Raw genomic sequence first — 13,603 nt, 5'->3', positions numbered from 1 at the left:
CCACTCCACTTGCTGTGGGTCTAAGTCAATGACCAGTTCCTTCGTTTTGCTGATGTTGATGGAGAGATTGGTGTCTGTCCTGAGTGATTGAGCAGACAGCACAGACTCTGTGCAGAGTTAGTGATCTGAGGGTGTTGGGGTGAGTGAGGAAAGCTGATGTAGGCAGTAGTGAGAATAGCAGAGCACGAACCTTGGTGGGAGGTGGGTGCAGAGATAGTGTGGGTGTGAGGTTGCAGAGAGAAGATGGTGGCACTTAATCCCAGTGGAGCGAAGAAGATCATACACTTTCTTTGTGCATCGCTGGGCATTTCTCCAGATGTGGAGACTGCACTAAACTAGCCGGTGATGCCAGACCAGGCTGGCAGGGGTCATGCTCTCCTCTGCCAATCCTCTGGGGAGAGGATAGCTCTTCTCTGCATCACCTCATGTATGAGGATGCCCAGGTCCTGATCAGTGAGTCATGGGGCCAGTTGCCCTTTTTCTGCCATGTCTGGGGAAAATATCACAAACCATACAGAGCAGCTTCAGAATGCCAGCATTTGTCTGGCTGTGCCATGGCTTTGCAAAGATTATAGAATCACAACAATGTTATAGCATTGTAGGAGGCCATTCAGCCCATTATCTGCACAGGCTCTTCAAATGAGCATCATTACTGACTGCCAATTTCCTGCTAATTCTCCATACCCTCGTACATCATTTCTATCCAAACTATCATGCGATAGGCTCTTGAATGCCTCAACTGAACATGGCCACAGGGATGCTGGAGTATCCTGATACCTGGGCAGTGGCACATACTTCTGGTTACAATGAGCAGGAGAATTGGGCTAGCACTGGGTAAGAGCACCACAATGGGGGTAAGTCTTTAATGAGGCGAATTTGGGGCAATAATGATAGAAAACATGCCAGGCCCTATGGAGAGAAAGCCTTCATCAAACTCAAAAGAAATTGCCACGGCCAAACTATCATGGGAAACAGCCCAAAGTTTTTCACAGAAAGTTTCTGTGGATCCCACTGGAAAAGAGTGATTACTGCACTATTCCACCTTACAAAAGTCACCAGGAGGAAAGGGAGTGCACCACCATGACCATCTTAAGGAATTCCCCCTTCCCAGGGCCATGGTCTGCAGCAGGAATAGGAGGAGGACTGAAACCAGGCATAGCAACATCTAATAGATCAGGAGAGCACAACAGGGGGACTGAGGGGCATTCTTTCCCCATTGAGGGTATTAAGCATCCTTCAAGCCTGTGTTTCCTCACTCAGTCCCACCCATGGCCTTGCTGAATGCCACTTTGTGCATCAGTCAGAGACCTCCACATCTTCAGTGTGTGTCCGTGTGCAGCCTATACATGACTTTTTTTTTAATTTCAAAAAAACACTTTATTCATATAAACCTTTATATACATACATTGTCACTAGAGCAGTTTGGTTCTGTATAGTCTTTACGTAGGGGGAACAAACAAACATTGGAGTTTGACACTCCAGACAGTTCCAAAAAACGTGGGGTGTTTCTTACTTATGCAAGATACTTTTTACATATATTTGAGGTACTGGGTGGGTCCGATAACTGAATGGACCCTGTTTACCTTCAGCAGAAAGACTCGGGATGGTGGTCTTTCCTCATAGCGCCTTGGCAGCAGATGCCCCAGGCTTTAGTGCATTCCTGAGCACGTAGTCCTGCACCTTGGAATGTGCCATTCTGCAACACTCAGTCAGGGTTGTTCTGGAAGACCTACAAGTTTCGGGCAGACCAAAGAGCATCTTTCACTGAGTTGATGGTCCTCCAGGAGCAATCGATGTTTGACTCAGTCTGCAGCCTAGGAAACAGACTGTGTGCAGCACAGTCTTACATCATGGAGCTGCTTAGGCCAAATTTCAACAAAAACCACTGCATGTTCCTCCAGACTTCCTTGGCAAAGGCACATTGCAGCAGGAGATGTGTGACAGTCTCAACACCCCCCCCCCCCCCCCCCCCACCCCTCACAGGAACTTTGAGGGCAGCACCCAGACCAACAGGGTGTTCATTAAGTATCTCACAGGTAATGGCCTTCTCACCAGCAGCCACGTGATGTCTTGCTGCATGTTGGCACGTTCTGGCGATGAGGCATTCTGTCAAATGACTTTGACAAACTGCTCAGGGAACCATGCAACAGGATCCACCCTCTCCTTTACCCGTAGGGTCTAAAGGATGCTATGGTGCTGACCACTCCCTGATGGACTAGTGGTCAAAAGTCTTTTCTTTTGCAAATTTCTCCTAGAAGGACAGGTGATACGGAATGGTCCGACTGCTTGGAACATTCCACGGCAACGAGGCCCATCCTTCGCAACACCAGGGACAGGAAGAATCTCAGTACGTAGTGACACTTGGTGTTTGCGTACTGAGGGTCTATGCACAGCTTGATGCAGCAACACAGAAAGGTGGCCATCAGGATGAGGGCGACGTTTGGTATGTTTGCTCCGCCCTCACCCGAAACCTTAACAAGAGCTTTGTAGATGGTATCCCTTTGGATCCAGTCCAGCTTCGCCCTCCAGCTGAAGTGGAAAATGGCTTAGGGGTCTGCAATTGCACAGGTTCTGGAAATGGGCCGGACCTGCGCCACATACGACAACAGAGACAGTACCTCACACCTGATGACCAGGTTAATACCCGCAATGGAGACGGAACGGTGCTCTCAAAAGCCCAGTTTCTGCCTCACTTTGGCATTACGCTTTTCCCAAATGTTTGCGCACGCCCCAGCCCCTTCCAAACCATATTCCCAATGCTGTCAGATAAACTGGCCTGATAGTGAAGGGGATAGGCTTAAAATGACATTGCACAGAAGCTGCACCCCCTCAGTACTTTGTGTGCTAAACCTGCACGTGACTCCTTTCTTGCCTGCAGGCACCCTTCAATCATGTCAACTTGCAAGATATCACCCGTATACTGCCGGGACAAGATAGTACACAGCCCATGAACAAACAGCAATCTGATACAAGACTTTCAGGTTAAAGCCAGACTTTGAATTAGGTGTGTCTTATTAGCACAGCGTCCACTTTAACACTCGATTTCACCAGAATAACCGCCCCCCCAACCCCAGTGTTTGAGGAGATGTGACGTGCGTTAACCAGGAATCACTTGAAAAGTAAGTTTGATATGAACACATGAATGTTTGAGGATGAAATTTGGATTTTAGTGAAACGTGATCCTGGGTGCGTCAGACAGACTGCCGAGAGCCTTGTGCAGCCCGTGTCGCTGCTGCTGCTGGGAACTGGCATTGGGAATGGTTTGGTTTCAAAGTGCTGGATTCCAACCAGTATTTGATTTCTGAACCTTGTTGAATGGACTGTGGACTTTGGGATAGCTTCCTATCTTTATCTTTCACAGCCAGGAAAGGAGCGTCACTGCAAATCAGACAAATATGAACACATTTTAACCTGCAATAAAAGCATTTATTGTATCAGTGCAGCCAGTTTTATCTATTGATTGGACTTAGGCTGGATTCTCTCCCAATCAGGAATGTCCAGGCACTAGGAAATGTTGTAGGATCAGGTAGTCTGATCAATTTTCCAGTAGACGGTGTAGGTTTCGGGGGGGGAGGGGCGGGACCGTGTTACTCCTCACCCAAACAATTTGGTAGTAACCCATTATCCTCATTGATCCATGCCTTCTGGACCCCTAATTCTGCTCAAAGATTATGTTGTTAGATCAGGAGTTCAAGGACTTCTACCCAGCAATCAAAGAGGACTGATATTTGTCCTAGTCCGAATAATGTGTGAGGTTTAAAATTGGAGTTAAGTAGTTGACTTCTAATGCTATCAAATATCGTTGAGAAGCAAATATTAAGACAGAGTATAGCCCAAGAACAAACAAAAATAAGGTACAAGAAGTTCAGATGGACATTGAACAAACTATAATATTTTTCTAATTTCAAACTTTGCAAAATTTCCTTGAGCATTGAAAAACAAGTTAAACTTATTGCTGATCATTTAGAGAAGTGAACACAAATAGAAAAAATTTCAACAGCAGCTTTTTTTTATTAAATATGTTTTTGGAATGTACTCTTCGATGAGACGTTGTATCAGTCATTCAGGATAACTAATATTGTGGCAATGGATTAGATAGAATGGAAAGTATAGACAAAGGCCATTTGGCCCCACAAATTGATGTTAGTGTTTGTGTTCATACTCCTCTTCATCACATGCTGTTAACACCACCGGGAATTTCATAGTGAGAGTCGAATATGTGAGTGCAGAAATTTGCACTGGGATGTGATTTGGAGATGTGAAATGCTCCACAGATGTTGCAAGGCTGAATTTGGTGTTAGTGCAAATCCTTTAGACTGGCAATGCTTATTATTCCAGCATAACAATATAAAATTCCACTCTATTCTTTTCTCTGCTACGTGGATTTAAATAAACTTATGTGCAGTATCAGAAATTCGACTTAAATAATGGCTGTGGGTCATCTACCTCCACCCAAGGAGGCAGTTGGGGTCTTGCATAAGCCAGCATCTCAAAATGTGCAGCACTCCCTTAGTATTGCCCCACTGACAGTGCGGTGCTCCCTCATTACTGACCCTGTGACAGTGCAGCGCTCCCTCAGTACTGACCCTCCAACAGTGCAGCGCTCCCTCAGTACTGACTGTCCGACAGAGCAGTGCTCCCTCAGTACTGACCCTCCAACAGTATAGCACTCCCTCTCTATTGACCTCTGACACTACCACGCTTCCTCAGTACTGACCCTCTGACAAGCCAACATTTCCTCAGTACTGACCCTCTGACAGTGCAGCACTCCCTCAGCACTGGCCTTCCAACAGTTCAGCACTCCCTCAGTACTGACCCTTTGACAGTGCAGCGATCCCTCAACACTCTGACAGTGCAGCACCCTCTCAGTGCTGACCCTCCGACAGTGCAACGCTCCCTCAGCGCTAATCCTCTGACAGTGCGGTGCTCCCTCAGCACTGACCCTCCAACAGTGCAGCTCTCCCTCAGTTATGTCCCTCTGACAGTGTAGTGCTCCCTCAGCACTGATCCTCTGACAGTGCTCCCTCAGTACTGTTCTGGTGTGTCAGATTGGATTTTGTGCTCAATCTTGGCCTCGGAGTTGAACCCACATCCTCTGAATTAGAGGCAGGTGTTATGCACTGACACTTGGACTGTCTCCTGTTGCTTGTATCATCATCAATCTTTAATATTATTTTGTTTTCTTTTAACCCTGACCGTTGCACATTACTGGGATGGAACTTCTTGTCATGCCCGGTCCTTCTTCTATCTGCAAGCTGGAGGACAAGGAATATTTCCACAGAACTGGGCGGACGGTGAACTGTCCTGTCCTGAGGTGGTGCCTGTGATTCAATACTGTCCATTTGAGCTGAGCCGCAGATGCATGTTGGGAAATCTGTGACCTACCCTCTGGGCTGGATCTGTTGTGATCCCATTTTCCTTTCCCCCTGTGGAGAAGTAACTGCAAGAGGGAAAGTGTACACCACAAATATAGCAAGCGATCTGTGCAGAGCACACAGATTTGTCCCAGTCATTGCCTTGCCATGGAATTAAGTGACTCAATACAGGCCCAGGCTCCAAGCTGCACCCTTTGCCTCTCTGTCACTCAGTTATCTTTGTTTATTTTGTGAGCTACTTGTTCATTGCAATTCTTGCACCTTCCAATTGTTTAAAATGATGTAAAATTGTGAGTTTCTGTTTACTGTCCTTGCCATAAACTATGTTCCCTTCCTATTGCATAAAATCCCCCTCCCTAATCACGGTGGCTGAACCTCAGGAATGGGTTAGCTGACTTGAAGCTGCATGTCTTTCTCCATACCCTTTCTCTCACCCAGACTGCTAATCTCTGTGCCTGTAGGATTGCCCAAATCCACCCCTGTTTCTGCTACTGAAACTCTCAGTTATGCCTCTGTTACCTACAGACTCAACTATTCCAAAGCACTCCTGGACAGTCTTTCCCACCCTCCCAAACATAACCTTTTTCAAAATTCTGTTGAATACATCCTGATTCACCTTGAGTTCTGTTCCCCTGTCACTGTCAGTGTTTGCTGACCTACACTGGCCCCCAGTCCAACTTTTCAATTTTAAAATTCTCAAACTTATTTTCAAATACCTTTATGTCTTTCCTCTCCCTATATCTGTACCTTTGTCAAGCCCCACAACCTTCTAAGTTCGCTCTCCCCTACTTCTTACCTCTTGAACATTCCTGATTTTAATTGGTGACGATTCCTTCAGCTACCTAGGCCCTATATACTGGAATTTCCTCTCTAAACCTCTCCACCTCTCAACTCTCTTTCCTTGTTTTAAGCCAGTCTTTAAAATGTCTCTTTGACCCAACTTGATTATCTATCTTAATATTCTAAATGTGTTACAACTTGTCTGATTTATGGTTCTCTCTTTGGGATGTTTCATCACGTTAAAGACATTACGTTAAGTACAAGAGTTGTTGTTCATTCCATTTGATTTTACAGATTAATTGAACGTTTCTATCACTGTTTACTTTAATTAGCCTCCAAAGCCCTGGAGAACCTTTGCTCCTTGTCTGATGAGGTGGTCCTCATACATTTAGACCCAGCACAACAATTAGACATTCCGGTACCTGTTCTACAAAAATACAACCCTCATGTAAACATCAAAAGCAATCCTGAATTATGAGGCCAACAACTTGTTTTGATGAATAAAAATGCTTACAATGTCTTTCATAGACATTACTAATTCCGAGAGTGTCAGGACTTGGAATGGTACAACAACGAGGCCATACCTGTGTCAGCTCACTAAAGGAGCCGTCCACTTAGTCCGAATCCCACTCGCTCTCACCTAATTGCCCCGTAAATATTTACTTTTTCAAGCATCCAATTTCCTTTTGAAAGTTACTGTTGCTTCAGTTTCCACCGCCCTGTCTGGCATCGCATTCCAGATCACAACAACATACTGAGTCTAAAACAAAGCTTCTCATCTTCTCTCACCAGTTATTTTAAATCAATGTCTTCTGATTACCGACCCTCCTGCTACTGGAAGCAGTCCTTACTTACCAAACCTGCTCCTGATTTTATGCTTCTTTATTAAACCCTTCAGTGGAATAATTTTGTTTTTAAAGCATGCTCTTTAAATATCTATCTGCAGGATGTTTAGAAACCAGTGTAAAGAGTTGGTCACCAGAGAGTTATATTTAGATTTGTTTCCATGAAGGAATATCCTGCTTGACCCCTCTCTGCTCACTGGTTTTCTCAATAAAAACTCCCGTTTCCTCAATTGTTGTTCAGGTTCCTACTGAGCCTGGCTCGGTGACAAGGGTCACTTTTGCAATGCAGCTGACAGGAAGTGTACAGTAAACACTCCCCAGGGCTCTCAGAACATTCTTGCGCTGATGCAAGTGTTTAGTGACAGGGTGCTGGCAAAGACTCTCAGGTCAAAAGGCCTCATTTGCTATAATAACTATGAAGGGTGGGTAGATTTTAGGTTCACAAATGTTCCTTCCTCTCTGCTGTTTTAAAGGCAGCCACTGGCGGGGCTCTGTAATGAAACCAAGTCTAATGATTAATGGAAACGTAAAGAAACTGAGGCAGTATGGCAGCTCAGTGGTCAGCACTGCCACCTCACAGGGCAAGGGACATGGACATTCATTCCAGCCTTGGGTTGCTGTCTGTGTGGAGTTCGCACGTTCTTCCTGTGACTGTGTGGGTTTCTGCCAGGTGCTCCAACTGTCCAAAATGTGCAGATTAGGTGGATTAACATAGAACCTGGAATGGTACAGCACAGGAATGGGCACTTCAGCCCACAATGCTGTGCTGAACATGACACCAAATTAAACTAATCCCTTCTGCCTGACATTGGTCCATTTTCCTCTGTTCCTTGCTTATTCACGTGCTTATCTAAAAGTCCCTTAAATACCCCTATTGTATCTGCCTCCACCATCAGCCCTGGCAGCGCGTTCCAGACTCTACCTCTCACTGTGTAAAATACTTGTCCCTCACGTCTCCTTTGAACTTTCCCAAACCTTAAATGCATGCCCCCCACCATTAGACATTTCAACACTGGGATAAAGATTCTGACCATCAACCCTCCTATTTCATAGAGTTCTATCAAGTCTCCCCTCAGCCTGTGCGGCTCAAGAGAAAATAACCTGAATTTTTCAAGCCTCTCCTTATAGCTCATACCCTCTAATCTAGGCAGCATCATGCTACACCTCTTCTGCACCTTCTCTAAAGCCTCCACATCCTTCCTGTAATGTTCAACCGGAAGTGAATGCAATGCTCTGAATGTAGCCTAACCAAGTCTTATAAAGCTGCAACATGACATTCCTGACTCTTGTACTCAATTCCCCGACCAATAAAGGCAAGCATGCCATACACCTTCTTTACCACCCTATCCACTTGCGTGGCTAATTAACAATGCTAAATTGCCTTGTAGTGTCTAGGGATGTGCAGGCTAGGTGGGTTAGCCATGGCAAATGCAAGGTTATGGGAGCTAGGTCTGGGTGGGCTCTTCAGAGGGTCGGTGCAGACTTGAATGGCCTCCTTCTGCACTGTAGAGATTCTAAAGAACGGAAACGGAAACTCTTCAAAATTTCAATCTCTGGGGTGATGAGGCAGTGCCCACCCGTTTCTAAAGGCCTTTATCCTGTCAGTGGGCACCATGTGCTGCTTGGTAACTGTGGTGGAGGGTAGACTAATACTCCTCCACGGCCTGCTGCCTGGACTTTTTAAATGGCCACTTGAATAAGTCCAGGAGCAGACTTATGAGGACGACCTGTGACCTACCTTTACCCCCTCCCCACAATGGAAGGCCATTGATCAGGAGCATGAGGTTGAAGTGCAATCAAACATTTAAGAACAGCCACTTTAAGAAGCTAAACCGGGGCTACAAACAAACACGTTCAACATGAATATGGAAAACCATTTCCACAAGGCCACAATAACTACAAGTGACCTGGCACCCGATGAACCTAATCCACTGTTGCACAGGCTGTTGCCTGCAGCATTCTCCATTCCAGATCCCTGATGGAGAGGGGAAGACCTGTTCATAGAGGGCCAATCACTGGGAATCACCACTAGGGAAGGCAGGATGTTAGGCCAGTGTGGATCTTAGCGGTGGACAAAGGTGAGCAATTGGGAAGTATGCAGCAGCAGCTCATACAGGAAATGCTTTTGTGCTGTTTTGAAGGGCAGGGAGGGAAGTTCGCTGAGATGGCTGAGATCCAGAGAGTCCCTTTTGTTCAGTACCTTTCCCAATCTAAGCCTATACTTAGCTCTAGTTCCTACGTGAGCATGGCTGACTGTCTATAGAAAGAATACCTCCCTATCAGCACTGGAACATCTACACCACAGGAAGAAGGCCCCTCACCACTTTCTAAAGGGTAACTTTATAGGTAAATTAACATTTTCCTTGCCAGGGTTGCCAATAGCTTTGAAGAACAACCAAGTATACTCAAAGACAATCACAGCATGGAAGGAAGCCATTCAGCCTATTGTGTTCACTCCAGTCAGCAAAGTTCTGACTACATTAATCCCTTTTTCTATATCTTGGCCCCATAGCCCCAGAGGCTACGGCAATGCAAGTAAAATGTTAGGAGGGGAGGTTTAATATCCTGGTGGGAAAGTGGTCTAGTGAGGGATGAGACAGGCAGCATTGGCAGTGGGAGACTTGGATAATTTTAATGATCAAGTGTATCCCAGGACATTGTGGGAAGTTAGGGAAGAAATTGCAGGACTCCTAGCAGAGATATTTGTATCATCTATAAACATGGGTGAGGTGCTGGAGGACTTGCGGTTGGCTAATGTTGTGGCTTTATTTAAGAAACGCTGTAAGGAGAAGCCTGGGAACTATAGTCTGTTATCAGTGGTGGGGAAGTTGTTGGAGGTGATTCTGAAAGATAGGATTTACATGCATTTGGAGAGGCAAGGATTAGGGATAGTCAATCAAGTTGCAAACTTGATCGAGTTTTTCAAGGAAGTAATCAAAAAGATTGATGAGGTTAGAGTGGTGGATATTGTTGACATGGATTTAGTGAAGCCTTTGATAAGGTTCCATGCGGTAGACTAATTAATAAAGTTAGATCACATGGGATTCACCACCCTACATATTTGCTCTGCCCACCAAAGATGTACAGTGGCAGCACGGTGTACCAATCTATAAGTTGCTCTGCAGTAATTCACCAAGGCTCATTCAACAGTACCTTAAAAACAGTTTCCCACTACAAGATGGGAACACCATCACCTCCAAGTTCCTCTCTAAGTCACACACTTGAAACTAGACCACTATTTCTTTATTGTGACTGGGTCAAACTCTTTCAACTTCCTTCCTTATAGCCCTACCCAGAGAGAAAAAAAATCACACAGATCACATCAGACTGAGGGGTTATAACAATAAGGAAAGATTGAACAGGCTGAGTTTAAGTTCACCCTCCGTCATTACTCTGTCTGGTCAATCTTTCCTAGTTGTTCTATCATCTCCATAGAAAACACTAAGGAGTGAATTTAGAAAATATTTTAAAGTTATGAAAGCGTATGATAAGATAAATGTTTAGAAGATATACACTTGTGGGAATCCGGAACTTCAAAAATCCAGTAGGGAATTCAAAAGAAACCTCTTCATAAAAATACTGATGAGAATGTGGAATTCACTTTCACAAGGAGAGGTTAAGCCAAATAATAAAGTTACATTAAGGGGAGGCTAGTTAAACACACAGGAGAGAAAGGAATAGTAGGATATGCTGACAGAGTGAGATAAAGAGGGGTGGGAAGAGGCTTATGCAAAGCATAAACATTGCCATGGGCTTGTTTGGTTAAATGGCCTCTTTCTGATCTGTAGATTCTACATAGTTAGAAAAATTAAATGTTAACGGTGTACAAAAAGAACAATGAAAACCTTGCAAACATAGAAGTGCCAATGTAATGGTAATATCACTGGATTGATAACTCAGAAGCCAAGATTAAAGCTCTGGGAACATGGGCTCAAATACCACCGTGACAGCTGGTAAAATTTAAATTATTGATTAAAAAATATCTGACATCCAAAGTTAGACTGAGTAATAGCGACAAGGAAAACATTACCAAGAACAGCCTTTAGGGATGGAAATCTGCTGTCCATACCTGGTCTGGACTACATTGCTTGTGGTCCAAAGTCACAAATGGTTTGCCCTCAACTGTCAATTAGGGATGGACATCAAATGCCAGAATTACCAGTGTTGTCCACTTCCCATGAAAAAAATAATATAGGAGGTCTCAGGACTTGCCCCAGTTTGTGCAGTGTAAACTGGCCTGAAATGGAGTAATATTAAGCATCAGGCAAATGGTGCCCATACATTTTTGCTTATTCCTATTGATATTACGGGAAGGCCTTCCATTCTCTGTTCTAAATCTCTTACATTTTGTTACTGCTGTTCATCTCTCTGAAGGGCTGGATTACAAAGGAGACAAAGTTATGCTTCACTTGTTCAGAGTACTGATCAGACCCCAGCTGAAGAGGTAAACGTGTTCAGGGCACTGGATCTCAGGAAGGACAAACTGACCTAGGGGAGGGGTAGGGGGAAGGGCAGATTTAGAAGAATGATACCAAAGTTAAGGGATTATTTCATCATGGCAGTTAGAATACACAACCAAGGCCTATATTCCCTCAGCTCCAGGTTCAAGTCCCACTTCAGTGCTTAAACACAACATTCATGTATGAGGGTGTGCTACATTTTAAGAGGTGTCGCCTTCTGGGTGAGACGCTAAATAGGAATCCAGTCTGCTCTGTCACATGAACGCAAAAGATCCCATGGCACATTTCGAAAGAAAAGTAGGGCCAGTATTTGACACTGCACTGCTAACACAGATTGTCTAATTACTATCACATTGATGTTTATGAGAGATTGCTGTACACAAATTGGCTAGTGTGTTTCTTACATTGTGATGGTGACTGCATTTCCAAAATACCTCATTGGCTGTAAAGTGCTTTGAGATATCAAATGGTTGTGAAAATTAAATGCAAGCCATTTTTTTTCTGATCTCCACCCATTTTAACTGTCTCATCCTCTTTATGATCAGCAATTTCTTCAATGGCAGGCACTCCCTACTTCAATATTGGTACTCCTCTTATTCTGTCTGTCCTATGTCAGATCCAAGACATTTATTTTCCATTCCTGCCCATAGCTTGCAGCCAAATCTCTGTTCTTGCAATTATACCTGAAGCTTCCTGTGATATCATCAATGTCCTTCAGTTTATTTCTCACATTCAGCATTGCAATGCAAGATTCTTATCTTTATTTTTCTGGCAATGACAGAGGATACTTTTCCCATATTGCCGGTGCCAGTTCAGAAAGAAAGCTATCCATTTAGTCCCACTCCCCCTACATTTTCCGCACTGCACTGTATTATTTTCGCTTCGAGCATTTATTCAATTACCTTTCAAAAGTTAGAATTGAATGTACTTCCACTGTCCTTTAAGGCAGCGCATTCTAGTTCATTACAACTCCCTGTACAAAATAATCATCTCATTGCCCACTGGTTGTTTTGCTAATTGTCTTAAATCTCTGACCTCTGGTACTGACTCTCCTGCCACTAGAAACAGTATCTCCTTTCCACTCTCAAAATCCTTTGTTATTTTGAACGCCTGTACTATATCTCCTCTTGACTTTGTCTGCTGTAAGAAGAACAATTTCAGCTTCATTAATCTCTTCACACAGCTGAAGCCCCTCAACACTGGAATCATTTTAGTAACTCAACTCTGCATTGTGTTCGAGGTCTTGATATCATGCTTATCATAACTGGGAGGCAATGGCCTAGTGGTATTATCACTGGACTGCTAATCCAGAGAACCTGATAACGTTCTGGGGACCTGGGCTTGAATCCCGCCACGGCAGATGGTGGAATTTGAATTCAATAAAAATATCTGGAATTAAGAATCTAATGATGACCGTGAATCCATTGTCGATTGTCAGCAAAACCCATCTGGTTCATTAATGCCCTTTACGGAAGGAAACTGCCATCCTTACCTGGTCTGGCCCACATGTGATTCCAGACCCACAGCAATGTGGTTGATTCTGAACTTCCCTCTGGGCAATTAGGGATGGGCAATAAATGCTGCCTAGCCAGTGACACCCTCATCCCATTAATGAATAAAAAAACTTGAAATAATGGCCTGGATTTGGTAGTTACCAATAAAGGAGTAATACTCCCAGTTCTGCAGCCTTACAGCTATCCACTGGTATTTCATGTGCTTTTGCAACTGACTTGCAGGAATCCAAAAACTGCTGGTTATAACAAATCTATAACCTATAAGAGCTAGGCAAACAACAACATGTCTTTTCAAATAACCAGGTTGAAGAATCCTCACAGGTACATAGAGTCTAAATCAGCAAATACTAATTAAACTATTTAATTCAATGTTAAATGATAGCTAGAAAGTGAAACACAAAGAAGAAAGGAAACAAAGGTGATATTATTGATTGAAAGAGCTAAAAAAATTCAGAAAAATCTCTTTTTTAATAGTCCAATAGTTAAAATCTGAAGGAATAAAACTCCACACTTATAAAAGTTATCTTTCTGGGCAAGAAAGGTTGTTTATTAGTAACTAAGAATCATCATATCAATAAAGATTAACTTATACTGGAATGGATGAGACTCAACTACTTTCTAGTGCACTT

General features: G+C 43.9%; 1 long non-coding RNA gene across 1 annotated transcript in view; it reads right to left on the bottom strand.

Annotated features, from left to right (window-relative positions):
• Nucleotides 1–1,996: 1,996 nt before the first annotated feature.
• The window catches only part of LOC125485205, a 23,699-nt gene continuing 12,092 nt past the window's right edge, over nucleotides 1,997–13,603 (bottom strand). Inside the window, exon 3 of the long non-coding RNA XR_007263945.1 lies at nucleotides 1,997–3,378. This is a non-coding gene — a long non-coding RNA (uncharacterized LOC125485205). The remainder of the gene's footprint in view (nucleotides 3,379–13,603) is intronic.

This window comes from Rhincodon typus, chromosome 17 (assembly GCF_021869965.1).
Source record: "Rhincodon typus isolate 14 chromosome 17, sRhiTyp1.1, whole genome shotgun sequence".
Lineage (NCBI taxonomy): Eukaryota > Metazoa > Chordata > Chondrichthyes > Orectolobiformes > Rhincodontidae > Rhincodon > Rhincodon typus.
The sequence above is the reverse complement of the archived record's forward strand: the minus strand, read 5'-3'. Positions and strand labels throughout refer to the sequence as shown.